General features: G+C 38.6%; 1 protein-coding gene across 1 annotated transcript in view; it reads right to left on the bottom strand.

Moving 5' to 3' along the window:
- svila (supervillin a) overlaps positions 1 to 15,848 on the bottom strand; it is a 67,232-nt gene extending 51,384 nt beyond the window's left edge. The window contains exon 1 of the mRNA XM_087788732.1: positions 15,745 to 15,848. The gene's annotated coding sequence lies outside the window, so the exon portion shown is untranslated. The remainder of the gene's footprint in view (positions 1 to 15,744) is intronic.
- Positions 15,849 to 27,536: the final 11,688 nt, after the last annotated feature.

The raw sequence follows: 27,536 nt of genomic DNA, 5'->3' as shown, positions 1-27,536 counted from the left end.
TATTTGTAGATGTGACTTAAATATAACTTCAATGTTTAAATGCTGTACTAACTATTCAGAGATACATATCCAAAATAAAAATAGAGAAAAGCACAATTGGTACTTTTCAAAAGCGTCTAAATTAAAAGGTAATGGTTAAAGAAATGTGTAAATAAAGTTGGAGGTTTGGTACATTTCCTGCATCCCATAGTCTCAGTCATGATACAGACTTTCTTGACCATTGAGAAATAAAAGGACACTTAAGAAGCCACAAGAAAAATGAGCTTCACATGGAGTTTTCCAACATATCTATGTCTTTTCACTTCATCAATTCCCGAGGCTCGCTGATGAACGATTACACTTGAAACATTGTTATCTCCTTACAGTGGAGCTGAAAATAGCAGTGACGCTGAACAGAGCACATACAAACACCTCACCATCACTCCCCGAAATAAAGACTGATAACACTTCTTAGTCAGAATGTTGCCGTTTGGAAGTCCCCCATGAAGTCATTGACCGGTTCTTCATTATTAATTGATTAAAAATTAAAGTACTTTTTACAGGAAATTGGTTTTAACCAAAATTCCACCAAATTATATGAGAGATAACTTTACTTTTGAGATATCATTAAAAAGATACTTTAAACCTTCCTTGAAGGAGTTCATAATGTATCTTAAGATGACAAAGATCACCTTATCTTAACACATTGAAACATTGACCTTGAGTGACCGTCGAAACCCTCGAACGGAGCTCAAAGTCAAGAGCGAAGTCCTCGGCTCAGAAACCCTGCGCTATAAACGTCCTGTCATGGAGCACCACTAATTCCATTTTAAAAATGGGACTGTGAGCTTCTAAATGAAGAAAAGCTGCCATGGAGATGCAAATATGGACTTAAGACCCACCACGTGGGACCCCCCGGACTAAGCCGTCCAAGGGACATCTCAGGTAAAGCTGCTTTACGTTGAGCAGGTGAGTTTCCCCCCCGAGTGGTGACAACAAAACGTTTCATAACAAATTACTAGGAATGTCATGGTTTTATGATTATGTTTTGTTTTTTTAAACACAAACAATTGAACACATTGTCAACATGCGTTCATGTGTGGACATATTGGGATGTAATAATAACTATAAGACTTTTCTGTGGTAGTCAAGGGACACGTTTTCTTTCTTTTTCAATTGCTTACTAATCACAGCAGTTATAATTAAAAGTCCTGTGTTAACCTGTGTTTTTTGGACTGTGGGAGGAAACCAGAGTGGCAAGAAGAAACCAGCCTCAGCGGATGAAACATAAAAACTAAGACAACGAATGTGAAATTTGTTTGGTAAAAAAAATTAAGTGATGATAAGGTTTTGCAAATATCTGATGAGGTTTCATGATAAAGTGGCTCTGAATCTCTAATACAATGAAACCCCATCATTTTTTAAATAGAGCGACACCTACTGGGCTACAACAATTGGGACTCTATCATCATCATCATCACTTGACAAACATCCGTTGAAAAATGATTTCAGGTATGGATTCAAAGTAGAATCAGATCAGAAAAACATTAAAAAAAAAAAAATATTTCAGTATTGTCAGAGCAACACAGGAATTATTTGTGGTATTTTGGATAAATTATAGATATGATTTAATAATAGAGTAGTTTAGCTGCTTTCCCTAAAATTGTAAAACATACAAAACAAGCTGAAGCTCATCATCAAGTCTCATAGTAAAAGAAAATACATTTTTAAATGATGAGTTTGAAACATCCTGTACTCTCTAAAAAAAAAAGAAGGTGAATTAAACATTAAAAAACCTAAAAGTCTTCACAAATAGTGGTCAGAAACTCATGGTCCGACTTCACCATCGTCGTTCGCAGCCTGGAGGATGACTAGGAAGCGAGCTAAAAAAGGAGCCATCTGTAGCAAATATGTTCCGAGCTGCTCATAAACAGCTGCGACTTAAGCTTCTGTTGGTGCGACTGTCAGCCACGAGAAGCAGCCATCGCTGCTGTCAAACGACACGCATGTCAAAAATATACGAGGCGTTCACACACAGAGTGACCGTAGTCGCTGCTGGACAACGTGGAACAAAACAAATGTGAAGAGGAGGCTCCGCCCCCTGCTGGAACGCCGATCAGCCAATTAAGCAACAGGACGCGGGCCTGGGTTTATTTACAGACGGCCCTTATAAATAAAGTGTGGTGGAGCATCTAAAAATACAGATAATAAAATGGTTTACACAGATGAATGCTTCAAAGCAGAAGAACATTCAGAGCTAACACCAGAACTATGTGGACTTAGTGACGGACGAAATGTAATTTATGCACGAAAGCATCGAGAGACTCGTCATAAAAGAGACATTCTGGTTTTTCCTCCACGAAGAACATCTGCTTTCCCTTCCATCTGCATCCGCTTTTGAAGCTTTCCAGATTAATTATGGAAATGCAAGATCTTCACTAAGAAAACTCTAGATCAGGACAAATTGAACATAATAATCTGAGTAGGTTATGATATGAACATAAATATGGAGACATTTTAATTTTTAATGAATTTACTTTTCACATTATTATACATACTTAAGGTTGCATAAATATTTTAGTAAATTGTCATACCCGAGTAAATAATGTTATCATATTCAACATGGACTGATGCTGCTATGATTATTATTATTATTAAGTTTATTCTCCTAAATTCATGATCAGTCAGAATATAAAAGTACTTTTCTTACGATTTACCAGAGGCTTCTCTGCAACCAACCTTTGGGTCCCGACCTAGAAGTAAGTAAGTAAGTAAGTCATTTTTATTTGTATAGCGCTTTTCCAGACCAGGGTCACAAAGCACCTGACAATGAATAGCTCTGAAAGTAAGAACCAGCATTTTAAAGTTGATCCTGAAAGAAACTGGAAGCCAGTGAAGAGTTTTAAGGATCTGAGAAATGTGAGTTATTCTACTAGAGCGGGTCAGAAGCAACAATTACTGAACCAAGCAGCTCCGACACAAATGATAGTAACACGACAAAAAACCAAACACTGCTTCTTTTGACTTTAATCGTCACGAATGAAACTTTTACTTTCATTACTCCCTAATGCACTCTTCCAAACATGCACACAATAAGCCCCAAAAGAATACTGAAAGAAGTTCTGCTGCAATGGAAACCCATTTCATTTTCAAAATGTATGTTGCAATAAAAAAAAACTGTTAAAAAATGTCTCTGTGTTCTTCTCAAACATTTCGATGCCAGTATTTGATTGAACCTCAACAGAGAACAGATTCTTGGAGGCCATCACAGCTCCATGTGGTGAGCGTGGAGGCTCTGGACGGGTCATCACGAGGCACATTCACACAACTTTTGTAGAATTCAAGAGTCATCCATCAACATCTTAATGTTTTTGGAGGAAAGAACACGAGCTTCAAAAGGACGTATAAACTCCACAATGAAAGCACCACTTAGAAAACACAAGGAAGAACACTCATTTAACCCTGACATTTTTACTCTTTCAACTTTCCCCATCTTTCCAGATGTTCATTAAGTAGGATTGTTGTAGAACTCACTCAACTCTCATCCTCCTCTGATCCAGACCCGCCAGCTGTGGACCAGCAAAAAGGTCACGAAGGCATATTTAAAGGTCAACGAATGTGTTGACTTAAGTGTCTCTTAAACAGATCTTGTACCTCTTTTCTACATCAGTATCTGTGTTTGAGTAAAACTCTTTTAATTGAAATATTTACATTAGAAAATTATCTTAAGCCCCGCCCACTGAAACTCATCTTTCTGTAGATTAAATCCTGTTTACCATAACCACACCCACTCTGCTGTCATTGGACAAGCATCGAGTTCTGTCACTGCGCGTCATCAATCCCAGACGTCCCCACCACCAAAGGACTTGTTTTATAAACAAATTGGGGCATGATTACAGCTGGCTGGAGGAGGAGTGAAGTCATTATTACGTCATAGTAGACTCTGCTCTTGTAACCTCTTGTTTGCTAAGATTTCAGACAGGGGAAGAACTTTATGAAGAAATAAGTTTTCAAAACATGTTCATTATGAGAGATTTACTGCATCTTGGAGAGAAAGTAGAGTCGGAGTTTTACATTAGTTGCACTTTAAGTAAACTCAGTATTGTAGTTTTCTGTTATACACAAGAGGGAGCCATACTTCACTGTTCAAATCATCTTTTTTTTTAAAAAGCATAGAATGTAGCCAAAAAATGACAAAACGCAAAAACAACCATAAATGTCAAGAATTTCTTATGAGTTAAGAAAGTCAAAATGATGTCCTTTTGTAACCATTGTTTAAAAAATATATCAATATTGTTACATCGACTTTTGTTTATTTAACTGAAGACAATGATTGATTTTAAAAAGGATTTGAAGTATAATGTCGTTCATGTATTCTTCCACATAAAGCAGAGTCATTCTCTATCAAACAGGTTCTGAAACATGACACAAGTTTGGTTTCAACATGGAATAAAAGGTGTACGTTTGTCGGGTCACGATCTATTTCAGGCTTGACGTGGGCAGAGCAGGTGCAGCACAATGAACAACTGTAGCACCTCAGCACTGAGCAGATCTCCAGCTGCCCTCCGACCACCATTGTCCATCAACAACACTCCAAAACTTGTGCGCTGACGCCCCAAAAAAATGTTTTGGTAAATATTTGAAAATAGAACCACTTCATATTAAATGAGGAAATCAACTTAATGTGACAAAGAAACAAATATGTTGCTATAAAATGTAGACAATTCTAAAGTAAATGGCAATATAATCATTATTTATATATAATTTTAGGGAAAGACACTTTGAAAATAAGTTCTTACATGTACTTAGTGATGTTTTGAAAACATATTGTGTAACTCTGTGTTGTTGTACTTAAACACTGAAGTAGTGATGAGTCGACACTATGAGAACTAGCTGTTGCTAGCTTGTTATGCTAACATTTGAGAATACATCATTAAGTATCTACAAGAAAAGTAACTTGCATTGGAAAAAAATGAAAATATTGAGATTGTCTAAAACACCACAAACATTATGACCACCTGTATCCGAGAGGCTGCTGCGGCTATGACTAGTTATCAAGCTAATAATAATAATTGTTCTTACTTTATTTTGATTCTTTTTTATGAAAATTTGCTGTATTTGCTGTGGAAATATGGAGAAAAAAAAAATTCCCGAAGGAGACCTCCTGAGGGATCAATAAAGTTCTACCTACCTACCTAATAGTCTTGTAGTGAAAAAAAGTTGTATTACAGCCATTTTGTCAAACAATCCCATTTTCGAAAACACTCCATAAGAATATGACCAGTAAGTTGAATCTCAAAATTGAACAACAAAAACCGAGGGTTTCCTTTAAATTCAGGACCCTAAATTAACTCAATAACTGCTTCAAGATCTGGTCCACAAAAGCCACCAACCTTGTTCACATGGATTATAGTCTCAGGAATCCATCAAGTCTTGATGTTGTCCAGGAAGATAAGAGTCCGGCTTGTGCGATCAGAGATCTGTGGACAAGGCCAGTGGGACATAAAGATAGAATGACAGACACTGCCAGCACACGGGCGTCACCCCCCACCCACTTTCTGTCTACAGCCCTTCTTTAGGGGCGCTTGTGGGCCGGGTGGATCTTTGGCAGGCATGGAGCCTGGATTGGTTGGGGGGGTCTGGAGGGGTGTCGTAAATATAGAACGGGGCTTTCCTACTTCATCATTGTCAGGCGAGTGATGGCTGCAACAAGTGGTGGGCAGCAGAGGTCTAGGACACAACTATGTGGGCGTAGATCTTTAGGGGGTCACACTTTTAAAAAGGTCCTCTTTGTTGTAACACAGAAGAGTTCTCGACCAATCAACCTGGTCCTGTGAGCAAAATACCTCATTTCAAAGTCTAATTCAGGGGTTACCTTTTTTTTTTTTTGCTTTGTTTTGTAATGAGGCTACACTGTAGATAAATACTAAAACTTTATTAATACCTTGGTATCACACACATCTACTTCCTGTCCGCATGAAAAACTGGAAACATGGAACAGGGAGTCGTCTAATTATTAATAAATGCAATATAATTTAGCAACTTAACTTGCCCAAGGGAAAGTAAAATCATAGTAATTGGGTTAAATAAAGACAATGTTTTCCTGATGTTAAATTTAATTGGTTGGAATATATCATTGATTTATTATATATTTTTGAGTTATTGTGATTTAAACAAAAAATGAACTGAATTGAAGACAAATAATATCTTATAAAGGTGCTTTACAAACAACCATTACTTACTTACTTTATACATGTGGCTCAATAAAATGAAAAAAAGTAAAGATTAAAACTTACTTGTAAGCATTAGTCCTTTATAAATACGTTCAATTTTCTTTTTTATTATTTCACTATGCTACTGTATAAACAACATTTAAGTCTGCATCGAAAAAAGAGGTATAAAGGAAGTTTTAAGATACACTGTACACAGAGTGTTTATATTCATTAATTTAGACATTTATAGTTTTGTGAAATCAATAAAGACATCATTTCTTACTGCATTAACTACATTGCGTCAGTCACATAATTGTAAAGCAAATACAGAGTCATTTATACGATGTCATTTCCATCTTCTTGTCAATGAAATGCATTTAAAAACAATAATTATCGCTATACATTTTCTGTCAATAATTGTACGTAGAAGAGTAATTGTTACATCTCCAACTTTAAAATTGATCCGTTTATTTGGCCAATAAGAAAAGTCTTTGGTAAATAACAATGAGCTCAAGGTAAATAACAAGATAGAGATATTCATTTAAAAGGCACCAACCCCTGAATATACTGACTTTAATTTTTAAGCAAAATTAGGAAGGATGTAAAAGAAACAATGGTGTTTTCATATAAATATATGTAATAAAATGCTGTCCATCATTGAGGACCGTGAAAGCCACTCGTGATATAAACGGCAAACAGCACCATCTAGTGTTGAGGACTGATACTGTTCTTAGAAACCACTATGCTGCTCACAGGAGAACTGATACAGTTATGAGTGTTTACATAGGAGGCTCCCCTGCTCTCTGTCATCTGGCTGAGAATTAAAACTGGGTCGTGAAGAAGTGGAAGAGGATGTTTGAGAGCCAATTACCAGGAGAGAAAACATGCTTGTTCTAATCAGAGCCGGGAAGTGTTGGAAGTGAAATGTGATTTCAATTTAGGATTTTTTATGTTGACAGCCAACTCTCCCAGAAAGCTCTATTCTTTCTATGCGAACGGGCGCACGTCCTGTTTTATGGTAAACACTTCCAGACGGACCATAACAGTATCCCGCGATGCAGGAGAACTGGAAATATCAGAAGACCATTGGTGGTTTCAGTAACAAGAGGGACTAGGACCTGAGTCAGCAGAAGACCCTCTAGTTCTATTGAAGAAAAATGGCCACTTACAGGTGGAGGATACAAGTCCAAAAACAAAAGTAACTTCATAACATTATGAAGGGAGTGTATGGACACTTATAACGGTATAACGGCACTGGAGTAAGCAGACTGGAGATCAAAGCTCATTCAAACACACACTTCTTATGCAGACAATTTAGCCCCCAAAAAATACTGTCAGAACATTAGATGGATTAAGTCCGTTAATGAAAACCTGTTGGAAGTACAACTGTTCTTTTGACGTTTGCATTCTTATAACATATCCAAGAGGTTCCGAAGAACCGGTTTGGCACCAGTATCGTATAACACATTAACTCTGCTAAAAAAACGTTTATGTAATAAGTAGCAGAAATACTTTCCATTTTCAGAAATGAATTTACAATTTTGTTTTATAGACGTTTTAGTTTTGGTTCAAATCCTTGGTTGCCTCATCCAAAGTATTAGTCTTTGCTATGTTTAGCTGGCTATGCTAACAAAGCTATTTCTTCTTTAATGCGTTTTTTAATCCATTTTCTTGTCGCACTCTCCTCGCCAACATCACCTCCAAAAATAGTTGATAATAGTTGCATTTAACCCGAGTAGAAGGACAAGCCTTCAACGACATCTTCACTGCGTTCCGGTCTGAGGTTGCAACCGTCCACGCTGCTGCTGCGTCACATTTAAAAAGATTAAATTATGCATATTTAACGATGGATATTTTGGTCCTCAACAACATTATCCGAACAAACGACCCATCGACATCAGAAGCAGCCGCCCGCGCACAGATGCCAACCGGACCTCCGTTCTTCTCCTCCCCATTTCTGTTAGGACCATCCCACACTCCCATGACCTACATGTCTACTCGGAAGAAGTAAATTGCGGCTACATAAACCAGACGCCCATCAAAGACATCCGCCCGGCCTGACAAACAAATTAATGAGTTCTACAGTGGGGGGGGGCGTGGGACAGGGGGTCCATCGTGACTAGAAGGTCTTTCCGATGCGGTCAACGTGGTCTGATGTGAAGTGTTGAGGGAAACACAATCCTGGCTGTGATGAAACACAGAGTGCGACACAAGTGTTTATGGTGTTGCTGAAACCAAAGAATGTTTGTGGCTGCAGAAAAAAAACATTTTTGAAAGAGACCAGAGAATGTCGAGGGGTTCAGTTTGATGGGGGGCAAAAGAGATGTCCTCCATCTTCCATCACCAAAACTCTTTCTCCAGCTTCCCTAACCCACCCCCCAAACGTCTCCACGTGTAATTATGCCCTCATGTTCCCTCTGCTCAGATACAGATCCGGTTCATGTTGGCTGAAGCTAAAGATAAAACCCTCAAGGTTCATCTGAGGGATAAAACTGATACTGGCTCATAAAAGGGTCTTGTGGATTCTGAGGTCACGGATTTTGGTTTTTACAAAATGGAAGTTAGGAAAGGAAATATAGTTCCATCCAGCATGACAAATCCAAATCGGAATGAGTCAGTAGATTGTGGCAGTCGGCCAAATTCTGCTAGACTGGGATTTCTGAGCGAAATTTTGGATTTTATCCAGAAGAACCATTAACATGATGAAGCTCCTTCTCTGCTCCCACTCTCTGGACCATGAGCTGAAGATAGCAACTATGGCATCAAACAATTTCTGCATCTTTTTCCAGACTCCTTAACCTGCCAGTTCTCAACATCCCAGGTATATTTATGAGAGATATTTTCCCCAAGAATGTGGTTTCAAACTCCTTCTGTTCGCCGACATTCTCACGGGATTCTGAAGTGCCTCGAAAAAGGTTTGGAACTTATATTTCTACTTAATCGTCGTTTAAACAAGGTCGATGAGGGCCAAACTCAAGAGTCTTGTTTATAGAAGGTTCGGCCCCTGACTTTGTTATCAGTAGTCTTGTTGCAATATTTTCAAATTCCCTGTTTTTTTGTTTTAGGGAGTTGCAGTTGCCGACATCAGTTTTTCGTTTTAGCTAATCTTAACCGCTAGCATCATAGATCACCAAATCAAAAGAACATTTATCTGAAATGACCTACATTTTTTTATCGCAAGGGCCACGTCAAGGAGGGCCTCAGGTTTTACACGAGTGGCTGAGAAAGACGTCAACAGTGTAGTCAGAAAACTATTAAAAGATCAACAACTAAAAGTAAAGCTGCTCAGTAATGTTTCGAAAGGATGTCACCTGGTGGGTGAAGCTGGTGAAGTTTGAGAATATCGTGGGATCCAACACCTTGGTTGAGAGATTTTTTGACTAAGATAAAATAGGAGAAATACCATCAGCCATTTGTAATGCTTTCTCTTTGGGGGGGGGGGGGGGGGGGTAAGTAACAGCTGAGAAACTCTTGAGTCAGTGATATTTTGAGGGGCATAGAAAGAAGGGACGAAGACAAAAAAGTTCAATGTGATGGAGGTAAAGAAAAAAACATCATGGATGATGGCAGTACGTAAGTAAGTAATTTATATTTATAGAGCGCTTTTCCAGACCAGGGTCACAAAGCGCTTAAACAATCAAAACAATACTCACTAAAATATATACTTTAAAGGTCAAGAAAAAAACTGAGAACACAACAGGAGTTCCAGAAAATCAAGGAAAAGCCTGAACAAATAAAAATGTCTTTAGATGTTTCTTGAAGGAGTCAGTAGATCATCAAACACAGAGATGGTTCCAAAGCTTAGGAGCAACAGTCTGGAAGGATTTCTCTCCTCTGGTCCTGAACCGTGTTCAGGAACCATCAGTAGATTCTGATCCACAGACCTCAGAACACTGTCATCAGTGAACAGAAAAGCAGATGAAGCTAGATACTCCTTTCCAGATGCAACACTAATAGACTCAGGGACTCATTCATTCCTTGTGCTATTAAATTGTTTAATTTTGAGTTTGGACGCAGGAGTGAAAAGATGATATTGTGTTCATCTTTGTATCCTTTGTCTTTGTTATTTTTCTTTGATCCATGTTCCTTATCTTCAGATTGTGTCATCTTGCACTTTCTTTTTATTGCACTTTGTTCTTGTTTCATGAATCTATTGTCTGTGTTGCTGTGTGCTGAAGGAGACTTCCAGAGGGATCAATAAAGTTCATCTTTTTATCTATAGACCATTTTATTTCTTATACATTCTTTAACCATTTTATTTGTTATACATTCTTTAATATAATCATCAAATATAATCATTAAAAAAAACAAGCATTTATTATAAACAAGCTTTTAAATGATTCTTTAACATGTCTTTGTGATGAAAAGAAGGGAAAAATGAAAAGGAGAAACACACAATTATACAAACAAACAATATTAAGAATTCAAGATGGAGTTATTAAAAAATAAATTAATACTATAATCAGTTTTAGGATTTTGAGCCCGACTTCATCGAGGAAGCATAAACCAAGTTAAAAAAAACAACCTTTCTTTTAAACAGGGGTACTGTTGTAGTCATTTCTGTCGTCTGTTTATTTAGTACACTATCATTATTACGAATAATTATTCTTAGTCCATGAGTCAGTTTGGAAGGCTGCCACTGCAAAGGAAGAGAAGAAGGAAGGAAATGATGATTATGTGCCGAAGAGCTGAACGGTACGAAGGCACAGTTCATCATCTTCTGACCGCAACCATCAGGCCACCCAAGCTCCTGTGCTCTTGACAACAGCCTGATCAACACAACAGCAACACATCTTGTGTTGTTGTTGCTTCGGATGAGGCGGCAGCACGGATGTTTATCCACTGCGACAGCTGTGAAGTGCAGGATCAACACGGAGCGAGGCAAAGGGCCGAGGCCTCGGTGCGACCGAACTAAGGGGGTAACAAAAGGAGGTGATTTAAAGGAGCCAGGTATCCAGGCAGACCGGGAAGAATGTCAGCTCGGCAGGGAGAAGAGATTGTCACGAGCGGAACTCTCCTCGGCTCGCAGGAACACTTCAACAAAGCTAGTTGCCAGAACAACACTTGTTTTGTGTTGGGGACGGATGGTTTCCAAAAATCAACTTAAAAAGAAGTCCAATTCAAATCCTCAAAACCAACACAATCAGAACACACGGCTTTTAAAAAATGTCCCAAAAAATATTCATGAAAACTTAGAAGTTAAAGGGTTAGTTCACTCCAACTTCACTCCACTCATTTTCTACTCACTCCCAAGTCGACTAAGGGTTGGTAATCTGTTCCTTTTTGTATTGATAGACAAAACATGTATGTTCCTTTTAATCTAGTGACTGGAGCTAACTTGTTGTCTTAACGTCTTAACTTTAAGAAACACTTAAAAACAAATACCTCCTTGATGCTCTGTCAAAGACTTGACAAGAGGAATTATTGAGAAAATAATTGTAGTCTTTATTTTAAGCTTTTTTTTGTAGCGGACGCTGATAGACCACCAGCCTAAATCTTGGTACCGACACTTGCAATGTGCTTCAATGAGGACAGATACAGGCAGGAGCTGAGAGACTGAAAACCTCCACTACAAACAAACTTGAAATATAGACTCGTTTAAGTTTTTCTGGATCAATTCTTCTCATGTTGAGGCTTCAATACAAGGTGGACGTTACAGACGAGCAGTATAAGGAGGCATTTGGATGTTTTTAAGTTTTGTCTTTTTGGACGAAGATGAAGATGAAGACAACTGAGCTACAGTCACTACATTAAAATGAACAAACATTTTTTACTTTAACTCTAAAAGGAACAGATTACTCTGAAAATGATTCCAACCCTTGGTTGATATGAGGGTTCAGTTCAGTTTATTTTACGAATAGAAAATGAGGGAAGTTAGAATTTTGGGTGAATTTTCATCTTGAGCTTCTACATTGAACAAAAAGGACAAGCTGGAAATTGAAACTTACAATCCCAATATATATATATATATATATATATATATATAAAACTGTTTTTATAAAACGATAAGGTAAGAAAAATGTTGGTTAACGGTTGATATTTTAAATAAACTCACTTTCTACAATTATATACAGGATTAAATCACATTTGCGATATAAGCGCGATTTAAAAAAATGGGATTTACTTAAGTTAACCACAACTCGAAACAGCAAGCGGAGTAGTGATTAGATAAACCACAAACAATCTCATATGATGATGGCAGCTCAGATGAATGAATGAACCCGACTAAAGTGTTTTCAACACGTTTACATGGTGACATCGGTTCTTAAATTCTAATTGAGACACGCTGCTGGCGTGTAAGTGGCTTTAAACTTGCACAAAAGAACTAAGTGCAAGTATAAAGAACATAGATAAAATAAAGAACTTAGATCAAAAGGAAACTACTCAAAGAAAAAGGATACAAAGATCAACTTAGAATAACATCATCCTTTCGCTTCACTCCTGTCCACAAACTCTGAATTAAACAATCTAATTGCGCGAGAAATGAATGAGTCCCTGAGTCTATTAGTGTTGCATCATGGGAGGAGCATTCGTGCTCCATCTGCTTCTCTGTTCACTGATGACAGTGTTCAGAGGATGATGTCATCATCCACGATGGACAGTAGTTTGTTCAATGATCTCCTCTCAGCAACTGTCACCAGTGAGTCCAGCTTTAACCTGTTGACTTATAAATATAGATTTTTACATCACAGCTTTTAGCTTCTTTTTGATGGGTTTTTTAAAGTATTTGCAGTGAATATTTATACAAGAGTTCAAATTATACGTTTCTGTAATTGTAAGTGTAATTAAAATAACTAAATTAACCTTTCAATTAATGCTTAATTTGCCTTTATCTTAAAACATAGCTGTATAACTTGTATTAGAGAAAGAAAATGCATTAAAAAGGACATTGAAAATAATAATAATTGCATATTAAATCTATAGCAATTTTGAGGAACAATAATCGCAATTAGATTATTTTACAATAATTGTTCATCCTTAATACAGGAGTCCGATTTTTTTTATTTTAAGTCAGAAGAATTGTTTAATGATGTGATTAGAAGAAGGTCTTAAGCCCCAATCTGGGTCAAGTTTGTAACATCTACAGTTACTAAACATTACTGTGAGTAAAATACCCAAGTTATCTAAATACTTATTTACAAAAACATATACTTTGCCTTGAGTAATCTTCGTGAAAAAAACACACTGACTGTGAACTGCTGATTAGTTATTAAACCCAAACTAGTGCTGAATGTGAGGTCAGTTTATTACACTGGAGATCAATTTGTTTTCTTAATATGTTCTGTGATGTTGCCTCACGATCTTTTGCTCATTTCGATGATGGCTCTGTGCTGAGCCCCCTCTTGTTCACCCTGCTAAGCAGTCACCGCTACGCCAGGAACTCAAGCCTTCATATTATGCAGAAACAAAGCAATTTGTTTAAATATTTTGATTAAGAACATATTCGTATTGCTTTTTATCGTCTCTTGAAAATATTATAGTGTCTTCACCAGGCCTCAGGATCAAATTTCATTCCTATCATAGTCATTTCAGGGGCAAAACAAAAGTTACTTGAAACTTTATTAGTCGTTACATGTAGGGTAAGGTTTTTTCTTTACACTTTTAACTGCATCACTTTAAGATAGGAAGAGGAGCTACACGACAACACAGATTAACATAAGTAGTTCATACTCGACATACACACAAAGTGCTTGTTTTCCCAAAGAACGCAGGAGGAACACAATACCACTAAACCCTCATCTAGTTCAAACAAGTCTCCAAAAACACGGCCCTGGTTTCTTTTGTGATTTGGCTTCTTTTGATTCAAAGGAAGCGGCGACAACTCACAGGCCAGTAAATCTTTCTCTCCTCAGATATTCAAACCCAGGCTACAGTCAACCAATCGGGCGACCTCACTAACGTCAGCGAGCATCTGCTTCCAATAGCCTTGCTCACCTTGTGAGGGGATCTGCTCGCACCCCGACTCTCTGAACAACACATGATGTCAGGCCCAGCAGACTTATGTAACCGACCTCGACCGACAATGTGTCACCGAAGAGGTGGAGACCCTGGAACCAGTTTACACACAAGCACAGTGGAGGGGGATCCCCCAAATGTACAGAGAGCAGCAGAGATAAATCAAAACCTTTCCTCCCAGAAATGCTGCTCATGCAGAGAGAAACACGCGATTACGTCCATGTTTGAGGAACATTTTTGTCACATTATGTACAATTGAATAAAGCCAAAAGATAAATATGTTATTTTTGGCAGAGTTTTTTCCCCCTTAAAATACATGCGTGATCAAGCTACATTACAGAAAGATGTCATCCAAGACAAAAATAAAAGAAAACATTTTGAATAATATTTTTTTTATGATGCTAAAAAAACTTGAACAGGTTTTTGGGGAATTTTTATGTTGAGGGGGTATTTCTTTCATGTCGAAATAAACTTTTATATATATATTAAAAAATGTAAATTTTTTTTTTTTTTTAATATTTACAATGATGAATTAATCATCAACTAAGCCTACTATGTATCTTGTAGAAAAGCATTTATTAAAAAAAAATGTATTGTCAATTTTGAGGGATGTTGATGTGAGGGATAACATTTTTTTAAATCTCCTTAATATGAATTTCCATTTCTTTTTTTTCATTTTTTAAAGCATGCTTTATTAGAAAAGATACAAACAAGTTTTGAAAAAAAAATCTTCATCTGGGAATCTCATCACATTTTCTTAAATACATTTTCAAGCAATTTTAACGTGACATTTCCGAAGAAACGTGTGATGATCACGAACCTTTACAACTTCCAAAACCTCTTCCCAAACTTCTTGCTTTTATAATATTTTTAGATTCTAAACAATCAGTGTTAAATGAAAACACATTTTCTTATTATTCCTACACGTCACTGAATACAACAATCCAAACATTGAGGTAGAACTTTAGTCTTTACCTCCTTATTTTAACACCATCTCGTTGAATAATCTCCATAAATGTATTTTAATAACACTTTTACATTTAATGAAGTGTTTTCCTTGGTTTTCCTCCAACTTATTCAAGTGAGAATTATATTGATTTCTCTATTAGCCACCAATAGTTATAATTATCAATTTCCAATTAATAAAATGTCAATTAATATTGTAAAAGTTTGTAGTTTTTTAATGAAACGTTACTACAAGATGAATTAAGTTGTATTTTAATGTGTATTCTCTTGTTATTGGAGTGAGAAAAAGTACAAATGGCTGTATTTAAATCAACAAATACCATTTTCCAGCTTTATTTTCAGTTTCTTCGCCTCATAAAACCTTCAAACTGTTGGACTTTAAATGCTTGTCCAGTGATGTAAACGTAAGATGATCTCAGTCTGTTGTGGCTTCAACTCTCCTCTCCAGTTTCACCATCCAAGCTCTTTACAACACTTCTTTTTTTTAACCTGAGCCTCGCTGTGACGTCACTACCACCTCGGATGCAACCTGTCGAATCACCTGGACGGACTCCAGGCTCGAGCCCCAGGTGTGACCCATGTGCTCAACCACGAAACTTCACGAACATGCACGAGTGCAGCCGAGACTTACCCTGAACTTGCGGAGAGAAGCGACGCTCGACGACAAACTTGCGCGGACACCGAGGACGAAGACACGCTCCTGAAACATCCCACGGACACACACACACGCGCGCACTCCTCACTGTCACTGTGACCCGCCGCCGCCTGCTGTGTGTGAAGACACGAGAATGAACGAGACTCACGTCCGGCGGAAGTTTTCAAAATAAAACGCCAACCAAGCGTGTTTCTGATCTGTATTGATCGAGGACTTTTTCCACTTTAAATACATTAAATTTAGATGATCTTATATGTTCAACTATATTTGATTCATTTGCTCACCATATATTTTTTAAAATAAATATACCAAACGTAAATATAATTCCGAAAGTATGAGTTTGGTCGTAAACTCTGTGGAATATTAAATATGAACAGGAAGTGATGCAAAAGAGTCTAAATATTGAAAATAGCCAGGCCCTATACTTAACTTGCTACCTCTAAGACTTGAACAGAATAAATAATGCGATTAATACTCATGAATCAAACACATGTTTCTTTCAGGATCAACTTTGTTTTGTTGTTTCTTGTTCTTATTTTATTTTTGATTTATTTTTCATGAAAAATTGCTGTTTTTTCTGTGGCTATTGGAAAAAAAACAATTTCCCAAAGGAGACCTCCTGAGGGATCAATAAAGTTTTACCTTACCTTACCTTTAAAATTCTGGTTCTTACTTTCGAATCTATTCATGGTCAGGCTCCTCCTTACATCACTGATTTGATCCAGCTTTACACCCCAGCTCGGGCTCTGAGGTCTGTGGATCAGAATCTACTGATGGTTCCTGAACACGACTCAGGACCAGATGAGAGAAATCCTTCCAGACTGTTGCTCCTAAGCTTTGGAACCATCTTCCTCTCTCTTTGCGCTTGATGGATCTACTGACTCCTTTAAGAAACATCTTAAGACATTTTTATTTCTTCAGGCTTTTCCTTGATTTACTGGAACTCCTGTAGTGTTCTCAGTTTTATCTTGACCTTTAAAGTATATATTTTATTGAATATTGTGTTGATTGTTTAAGCGCTTTGTGACCCTGGTCTGGAAAAGTGCTCTACAAATATAAATTACTTACTTAATTACTTACTTACATGTGTGGAGTGTATCCCAGCTAGTTGGGGTTAGAGGCAATTATCAATGTAAATGAATGTGTTTTTGATTGTGGGAGGAAACCAGAGTGCAGAGAGTGAAGATTATGGGGCTAACAAGCAAAACTGCACACATGCAGGATCCGGGTAGAGTGAGGAGTTTCCCAAGAGGAGCACAAATACTTCTTTATACGTCTGTTTAAAGCCGTCGACTCTTGAATTCACGCTTGATGTGTTTCTCGTCGTCGTCCTGCTGTGACTCAGAAGGTCAGCAGCAGCGTAATGGTCGATCAATCTCCTGCTGCTCACAATGGAGCCAACAGTCCGGGGAAAACAAGCCTGCATGAACTCTCACGGCTTCTTCCTTCCACTTGTAAAATCAAATTCTGAAATTTCCCTTTCGCTGAAAACATAAACAGGACGCTCAAGTTATTCAAATAAAAAGGTAACCATGTGACTCTTTTGAATACTTTGTCCTGTGGTGAGTTTCCCAGATGGTTGCCACGGGCGACAGTAGCAAACAAATGTTCCTGCAGAATGTTTGATGAGTGAACATGAAACTGACCAGCAGCATGTGGCGGACAAGGAGATCACATGGTCGACGAGTTTCGTTTAAAAGGATCCTGGAATGATCATGTTTTTGTTTGTTTTGTTTTCCAAGTTAGGATAAAAAGTCAAAACATGATTTGCATCTACTGAAGTACAAGGAAAACAAAGTCTACCAGTTGACCTTTTACTTTTTGTTACTTTCTCTTTATTTAATAAACTGTTTAATTCTCAAATAACTTTAATTTAATAAAATTTTCTTTCCCCTTTTGTGAGCAACTTTACTTGGTTTCCACCCATTTTCCACTTTTTTTCATTTAACTTTCTAATTAAAAAAATGACCCCAACTTTAATCTTTATTTTTTTCTCTCCCCCTCTTTTAACTGACTCACTCAGATTTAACCTAATTTTCCACCTGATTAAGTTTAAGATTTTTTTTTTTAAAGCTGGCTTTTCCCTTTTTAATGTTTTTCCTTTTATTCCATCTTTTTTCCCCCTGAAATATGACTTTTAAAGACCAGCACATTCAATGAAATCACAAAAATAAATAACTTTGGAAGAGACTTCAGGCCGGATTCCATCACTATGGAAAATAAGACAATTAAAATATTGATTTGGTTTGATAGAATGTATTTGATATGCAAAGTTACTATTCAAATAAATAAAAATTTATATTTGGTTATCATCAGCTAGAAAGTTGAATACAAATGTAGTGCTTAAAGAAACAACTCTAAACACTCATAGTTAGAAGTGAACTAGTCATGAATAATAAAGTACAATATTTAAAATAAAATAGAAAAAAAGAAGCTGGTCGCTCTCATGATGACTTCTCCCTTCTTTCAAACCACGAGGACACAAAACTTCATTTGTCGGCTCGATCGTACATAATTTCAAAAGCCCATCCTCCCCCCTGAACACTCAGTAACATGTCATCGCAGCACAACAGTACGAGGCTCGAGCGGCTTGCATGCAGAGCGAACCTGCATTCCTGGGGCACAAACAGGCCTTTTCTGTGGACGACGTGGAGCTTCGCTCCCTCGTCCAGAGCCGTAATGAGGTCGACCTGACCGTGTTCTCTGGCAGCTCCGCCGCACTAACAAGCTCTTCCATCCCTTTGTCCGTCATATCTGTGAACCGCCTCTGACACGGTTCACCTTCTTTACGCTACACTGTGGTATTTTCCAATCACTATCACCGCTTATTGGCAGATTTAAAACCTGCTACTGTTTGACACCATGTGTTCTGTGTGAGTGGAGAGTCTTGGGTTCCTGTGGAATCTGTAGCTTGATCTGTTGCCTTGTTCTTTGATAAATATAAAAAAGATTGGATCATTGGTTTGAAGTAATGGAAGACATACTTCGTACAAGATATTTCAATGCAACACCCGACACACCCATGATTTTTGTACCTTCTTTTTTACCAAGTTTATCTTGTGTATGTGTCTAATTCTGTACGATTGTGCTTTATTAAAAACACGTTTTTTTTCTTTAAACAAAATGTTTCTTTAAAGCAGCTCTGGGTAGTTTTGGGCATCTTAATATCTGTGTAAAATAACTTGCGATGACACATGAACTTAAAACTAGTTGAATGACTCATATAGTACTTGTGGTGTTTTGTGTGATTTTTATTTTAACTGTAAAAGTTCTTGATGGTGTGAACATGCTACATATCGCGCTTGTTGTGATGGTGTGTGGGGGAGGGGCGAATTACGCTACAAAAACAAAGTTAAAGTTATTAACCGTTATAACACTTCATATTTCAAGTTCAAGTATTTTTCAAATACACATGTATCAAGACATATAGCATAGATGAAATTGTCTTAGACCCACGATGCAAAACATGTAGTAAACAATGAAAGGACATTAAAAATAAAATAAATAATCAACAAAAGAAAATAAGTAATCAACAAAACTTAATAATCAACTAATAAAACAGAATATAAACAAAAATAAAAGTTAATGCACAGGTAGTGCAAGTGGAGGTGAGATTGATGGCAGGACAGGGAGGGAGTCGAGTCTCCTGACAGCCTGGTGGGAAAAGCTGTTCTTTAACCTTCTGGTTCTGGCCTGAAGATCATGGTGCTGATGCCTCGTGACAGGTGAGCCCTGGCCGTCCTCAGAACCATCTTGTCTCCAGCTTTGAAGGCTGCATTCCGAGCTCTCAAGAGTCATATTGTTTATTCTTCAACAATTAGTAATTTGGCAAAAAGAATGTATGAAAATAAATGTGTTTTTGAAACGGCCAAAGTTCTCGTATGGGTTTGGGGGTACCCCTGAACTAGAGTCTTTTTGGGTGGCAATTTTCTAACCACACTTAAATCTTGTCAAATAACATTAAAGACTATTAATTATTTACCAAAGGAAAAAGCCAGTAACCCAATGAAAGCAGCTCCGACATGTACCAGATGAGTGTCATTGCTCCAGCGATGTTAGCTAGCAACCCTAAAACCTGCTGTCAGATCAACGTCACATTTTGTCTCGCTAGTCACTTAAAAAGTTGATGAACTCTACAAAAGTCAACTGATAAGTTGTGAGGTCAGATTGTTTAATCAAATAAATACATTCATACACAACAATATCCTCAAATCATAATCTGAATCAACTTTTAATAGTCACCTGGAAGTTGATTTATAGATCAGTGAGTCAATGTTTGCAGTTAGAAGTCACTGAAAAAAAGCTTTAGAAATGATCCTATATACTGTAGATAAAAGGGAAAAATAGAAAACCATGAAACCTAATTTATCTGTTTATCATTAACATTTTGAAAGTTTTCGCTGACATATTAACAGTTGAAACACTACGTTACGGAGCTAGCTAGCATGTCCAGGTATGACGGATTGTTGTCTTCGTGGACCAGGAGGAAAATGTCAATTGTCGTGAGGTTTAGAAAGTCATATGTTTAATTCTCATGTGAGCAGCGTTTGTGAATTAAGAGAGATTTACAACTACTGATGGGTTGGTGAGGCTTCATGAAACAGCTGATGAGGTATCATGATACAGTGGTTCATTTTGAAAGACCGCTAGATGGCACTCTCTGCTTTATAATCTCTGACTCTGATCTGTTGAAATCTGGCATCATTTCCAAACCCTTTGAACTTCTAGCAGTCTTTCAAACTGAAGACACTGTATCATGATACATCATCGACAGTTTCATGAAGCCCCATAAAACCAATCACTAATCCTTCCTGATTATACTGGTCGAAAACCTCAAAAAGAAGTCTCATACTTACTTACTTACGTGACTGTGAAGAACACACAAATCTTCAACCTAGTTTTATGTTTTCTTTGGATCCACGGGTGTTGCTTGTCAAGAAGATGATTGATCACCCACTTGTGGCTTCTAAAGATTTTCTTAAGGCGGCCATTTTTTATGCACAGCTGTCGCCGCCCTTAAAATCTGTCGCTCCACCTAAGCGTCTCTCCTTCGTACTTACTTTTATATCACTGCCCACAGTACCGGGGGTCGTTGCAGAAACAGTTCCTGTCATAACTCTGCTAAACGTTGAATTCACGTTACAAAAAGTTACACGTAACAAACCAGGACAGCATATTTCCTTCTTAGTGTGTAAATTTAATTTTTATTAATCATTGTTAAGCTCATTTAAACAGCATTACGCAGTTAAATTACACTAAGTGAAAAGTATAAAAACACAATAAAAATGATCAGACTGGATAATTGTATTTAATAGAAATAAAAAATGTATAGATAATTTAAATTATATGCGTCCTGCTTAATGGGATATATAGATTTTATTATACTAATTTAAAAACATTTTTTTACAAACTAGTAGATTTTACCTCAGAATGACTAGCACTAGTCATCAACTTGCTAAGCTAACAAATGTAGAAAAAAAAAAGTACTTTATTTTTCATATAAGATGCAAAATATTTCTTCGTAATATCCTGAACCTTGTCAATTATGTAGCTTTGCCTCAGATAAGCATTTAAATCTCTTGTGGGCCGCCCCGCAAAAAAAAAGATGGTTATATATACCCCCCCTCCCGGGCATTGAGTTTACGCGTGAGTTCAGGGGAATCTGGCAGAACTGGATGGACTCAGCTTTATATCCCGTTTTTACTTCACGTCACATGTTTCTGAACCTGAAATGATGTCAAGCATTAACAAGTATCTTGGTGAATACAGTCTTCCATCACGTCTGGTTGTCGACGGACTGAGAGGACGTTTGAATCATGAGACAGAAATCATCCGAGTATAACTGGTGATCAGCTCTCTGGAAGGAGGTTCAATGTCGGTGCTTGTGGTGGAAACAACAAACATGGCTGTGATGGAGAAACGTTTGCGGCGACACATCTTTCCCCGCTGACCCTGAAATTATAAAAGCATGCATTTGGAAACATTCCCTGTAAAACCACTCTGAGTTTATTTTCTTACTCGTATTTGAAGCACTATGAAGCGCGAGGAGCCTCCACTTGTGAGCAAATGACTCTTGATGAATATAAATCCATGAATCAATATTACCAGACATTGTTTTTGCTTCATTGAGGCTTGAACACTCAAGAAGTATCGCAAAATATAATGTGGCAACTAGTTTAACCGAAACACTTTTTAAACTCACACCAATATTGGTTTCTAGGTCTATCTCAAAATGGTACATGTTCAAACACAACACACACAAACACAAGCATGCACATACAGTAAAAAACAATCACACACACATAGAAGACGCCGTAGAATGGCTGCCTTGGTGTTTGGTTATGTTTTTCTATTGTTCATGTTGTGTGTTATCTTTTTTTATCTTATTCTGTACTGACACCACAAACACATATGTTGTGTTTAGCATACTGGCAATAAAAGTTCCTGATTCTGATTCTCATAAATAAAAAAAACACAAAAACAAACACAGGCACCTACCACATGCATAAACACATAAAATAATACACACACAAGCAAACACACAAATATAGACAAATACATGCATGCGAATACATAAGGATACACTTGCAGTAGATAAAAACACACATAAAGACACGCATATACACAAAAACACACAGACAAACACAGACACATATAGTCCATACATACACAAACACACTTATACACAAACTCAAGCACACACACAAAAGCAAGCAGAGACTTCAAATCACACAAACACACACACACACACAAGCCAGCACACACAAACCAAAAAAGGAACACACACATAGACAGCACATACACAGAAAAACAACCTCACACAGACACACCTACGTACTTGCTACACAAGCAAGCAGACACACACACACACAAGCCCACACAGAAACACAAAAGCACACACAAGCAGGCACAAAAGCACACACACTCGGTGAAAAAGCCATCAGAAAAGGTTTGGAGGAGTGGGATTGTGAACAGAGGTGGCTTGTATTTTGATACAGAGTTTTAAAGAACACCTACCCCTCCTTTACAGTCACATCACGAAGAGTTGAAATTTGCTTTCATGATAAAAACAAGTCAATGTAACTAACAGGAACTACAGTTTACTCCCACTCACCATCATGGAGCAGGTTCTGAGTTCTCGATTGTCCAGAAACACATTTCACAATAAAGTCTCGACCATCCCTGCCTGACCTCACATGTGATCATGTGATCTGAGCTCACATGTGATCACGCGAGCAGGAGCCTGGAACGAGAAGCAGATGTCAAACATGCCAGGTAGTGTAGGCGAGTGTGTGTCGGACAGGATTATTTTGTTTTCTTAAGATTAGCCCACGAGATACGCACATCTGGTCCAGATGTCGGAGGAATAACATCAAATGACGGTGACGTGACGCTCCATCGATGCCGGGGTCACATGGTGAGCGCGGTGGAGACGACACTGAGCAGGTTGGACTGAGGAAGGAGTTAACTTGTTGGGTCGAGTCACAACATTCTTGGGACTAATGTGCTGCAGCTGAGAGCACTTCTGACCGTCTGTACGGCATTAGATCATGAGATGAATCCAGTCCAGAGTCACAGGAAGAGAGTTTTGGGAGAGGCCGCTGTGAGCGAGGGCACCAGGAATGACATAAATAATGCCTCAGCCAAGTGGCATGCACACATTAAAGTGTGTGCGATGTGTGTATGTGTGTGTAATGTAACAAACTGAAACAATATACAGCTAAAATACAGACCAAGACACATGAGACAAACACAGGAGTCCCAGAAAATCAGGGAAAAGCACAAATAAAAATGTCTTAAGATGTTTCTTGAAGGAGTCAGTAGATCACAGAGATGGTTCCAAAGCTTAGGAGCAACAGTCTGGAAGGATTTCTCTCCTCTGGTCCGAAGCATGTTCAGGAACCATTAGTAGATTCTGATCCACAGACCTCAGAGCCCGAGCTGGGGTGTAAGTCTGGATCAGATCAACAAAGCATTGATGTCAGCTTCACAGAAGACAAGGGGGATTGGAGCAGCAGGACACACAAGAGAATTAATCGTGTCAAACAACACTTTGAGGTTTTCTTATTTACTGTTACCAGTTTCTGAATGTAATCAGATCTGGCAGTTTTCATAATCTCATTGAATCAGGACATCAGATCCCTGAGGTGAAGTCTGTGCACTTTAAGTTTAGTGGACTTCCAGAGACACTCAGTCATTTGACAAAGGCAATCATTGAAGAAAAGAGGGTCAAACATAGCAGAAAAACTGTCTGCTATATCGGCTGAGATGACACGCCTCTGAGACCTAACCTTCAAGGGCTTAGGTTCAGGGATGAAGTTCAGGTTAAACAATACAAGAGAATGATCACTCGGATGGACATCATGTACAGATACATTAGAAATGTCCTGGCAAAGAGTAAACGTCTAAAATGTGGCCTTTTTGGTAAGTGGGCTCAGAAACATGTTGCACAAAATTAAAAGCTTCTGTTAAAGTTAAAAGTTCTTTAGCAGAGCAAGATGTAACGTCATCAACGTGAAGATTTATGTCTCCAAGAATAAGAACAGATTCCATTTAAATAATGGAAGATAAGAAGTCACTAAAGTCCTTCAAGAACACTGCCGCAGTACCAGGCGGACGGTAGAACCAACTAAGATCATCTGAGACTCAAAAGAAGTGATTTCCTGTGTCTGAATCACTTTTCATGAACAACTTTCTCTACAAACAACAGCCAAACCACCCCCACGATGACAGGGACGGGGCTTCCCTTCATATTAAGATGAATAAACCCTAGCTCTCTCTGCCATGTCTCTGAAAGACACAATAAATCCAACCTTTCTCTTGTGAAGAGATCATTCAGAGAAAAGGATTTATTTGCAATGGAGTGCGCATTCAACAAGCCGACATGCATCACTGATGACGTCAGTAAGGTTGTGACAACGGAGCACAGTGGGACCTTTTTAAGGGCCACTAAGTTACATGTGGACTATGTTGGTAGCTCCGGAGTAAACGCAGAATTAAAAAGAGGAAATGAAAACATCTGACCACCACTCCTGCGCTTTGTAGACTCCAAGATCCCCAAGTACACATATGTGTACATGTGTGTAACGTGTGGTACATGTGTGTGTAATGTGTGTACATGGGTGTACATATATGTGTGTGTGTACATGTATGTGTAAATGTATGTGTGGACCAGACCAATGGTCTGATGATTGTCAGTGCAGTCAAGAACTGGTCATGTGACTCACTGCAGCCTCCGACCCTCCAGCACATAGAATGGACCTGCTATGTGGCAGCGGCTGTCAACTTATGTTGGAATCCACTTGTGCTGGATCAGTTCAAAGGTCGGTGCTCTCCCACATGGTCATGTGACGTCAACACAGAGATCTACTGTACACTGAAGACAGACACACAACATTTTTGTAGCGAGAGAAAATGAAATATTGTATCACTTAAACGATAAGTTCAGGGTTCAATTCTTCAAGCTCCTTCAGCAGTGCAGCACTAACTTAACCTTTGTGACGATGTTCTTGATCTTCCTGTTGAAAGGTCAAACCTGCTGACTTAGCAGGCGAAATAAAAGTAAAGAATAATGAAATATAGATGATAGTTCATGCATCATTCATGGCAGCTGTTCAAATTATTTATCCTGAATTATTCAGCTGCCTGTCGGAACACAAAAAGCTGCTTCAACAGCAGATGGCCGCGCAGGACCAGGACCGGGACAATGACTCCTGTAACGTTGCCGTCCAGAGTTTAAAATGTTGTTCTGTCTGTTCATTTGTGTGTGTTGTGAGTTACAGTGAAACTTGAGTCGCTCTAGGTCTGACAAAACAAGATGTTGACCAAGACAAGACCACAGATGTTCGAGGGGAAGAGACCAGCACAAGATTAGTGATCATTAGGACCAGGATGAATTCATGCTGGTGTAGCCCGGGACACGTTAACGTAAAAAGTCTTGTGTTGTCAGGATTTAGAACCGTTGGCTGCCAGCATGCGCCCATGTTATCTACCACACGAGTGTGTTTACATTCCTCCGAGTGCTGGGGCTCCATCTGCCTGTGAGAAGATCCACAATGACAGCTAGACTTCAGAATCAACATCCTGACGCGTTTATCATCATCTCTGGAGATTTTAATCATGCCAGCCTGGACTCTACACTGCCTACTTTCCACCAGGCGATGGATTGTCCACAACCTGGTCCACCCTCAGTCAGAGTACACTCCTCTGGTGCAGAGACAGACTGTGACCACTAGGACAGCATCAGAAAGTGGACACCAGCTGTGGAGGATGCCACCAGGGACTGCTTCGACACCAGAGACTGGGATGTGCTGCTGAAGTCTTATGGGGAGGACATCGAGGGTCAGACACACTGTCTAACAGATTAATTCAAATTAAATGTAATGGTGTTAATACCATCACTGGACACAAGAACAAGGCCTCTCTGACTGCAGTGGACAGGGTGGAGGAGGCAAATGGTCTAAACAACCTTTTTCAACAGGCTTGAACAGCCCCCAGCTCCACACAACCGCTTCCCAGCTTCACTTCACTCCAGGCACACAATGTACTTCAGAGGACTCGTTGGTCCTGACAAGGTGTCTGCTCGACTGCTAAAGACCTGCGCTGCTGAACTAGCTGAGCTGCTCCAGTATGCCTTCTATCTCAGTACCAACCCTGTGGAAGACTTCCTGTATCTTACCACGCAGCTGATGAAGACACTTGAGCGGGCTGGTCCTCAAACACCTCAGGCCACAAGTCCAGCACACGCAAGACCCCCTGCAGTTTGCCTACCGGCCAGCTGTTGATGCAGAAGATTCACCTCCTGCATCGGTCTTACTCCCACCTGGATAAAGGAACAGCCTCAGTGAGGATCCTGTTCCTGGACTTTTCTAGTGCCTTCAACACCATCCAGCCCACTCTGTTCCAGGACAAACTGACACAGATGCATGTGGACCCTGGTCTGGTCTCCTGGATTTTGGACTATCTTACTGATGTCCACAGTATGTCAGGTTGAAGGACATCACATCTGACACTGTGGTGTGCAGTACAGGAGCACCTCAGGGTACAGTACTGGCCCCTCTCCTCTTCACCATATATATACGTCAGACTTCTGCAACAAAGATGAGCTGAGTCTTGTCCAGAAGTTGCTGACGAAACTGCCATTGTTGGATGCATCAGGGACAACAGCAAAGATGAGCATAGCAGTCTGATACGTGACTTTGTGGACTGATGGTGGACTAGTGGTTGGCATGAAGCTTGACTCACTGGTGACAATTGCTGAGAGGAGATCACTGGACAAACTACTGTCCATCATGGATGATGACATCATCCTCTGAACACTGTTATCAGTGAGCAGAGAAGCAGATGGAGCACGAATGCTCCTCCCATGATGCAACACTAATAGACTCAGGGACTCAGTCATTCTTTGTGCTATTAGATTGTTTCATTCTGAGTTTGGGGGCAGGAGTGAAGTGAAAGTATCATGATATTCTATTGTATGTTAATCTTTGTATCCTTTGTCTTTGTTATTTTTCTTTGATTTACTTATATTGATGTTATCTTGCACTTTATAGAAACTTTGTTCCATCCATCCATCCATCGTGAATAACATGATGGAATTCTTGGAAAATGAGTTTTCCTACTTCAAGTTTTTTTTCAAACTCACTTTCTGTAGCTTTATTAATGTGCATACTTGCATACAAAATGTTAATATAACATCAATATATGATCACATGACAAATATAATGATCAAATACATGATCACATTGTCAAGGTGCGGAAGGAAACCC

The sequence above is a fragment of the Callionymus lyra genome, chromosome 4 (genome assembly GCF_982586985.1).
Source record: "Callionymus lyra chromosome 4, fCalLyr1.hap1.1, whole genome shotgun sequence".
In the NCBI taxonomy this organism is placed as follows: domain Eukaryota; kingdom Metazoa; phylum Chordata; class Actinopteri; order Syngnathiformes; family Callionymidae; genus Callionymus; species Callionymus lyra.
The sequence above is the reverse complement of the archived record's forward strand: the minus strand, read 5'-3'. Positions and strand labels throughout refer to the sequence as shown.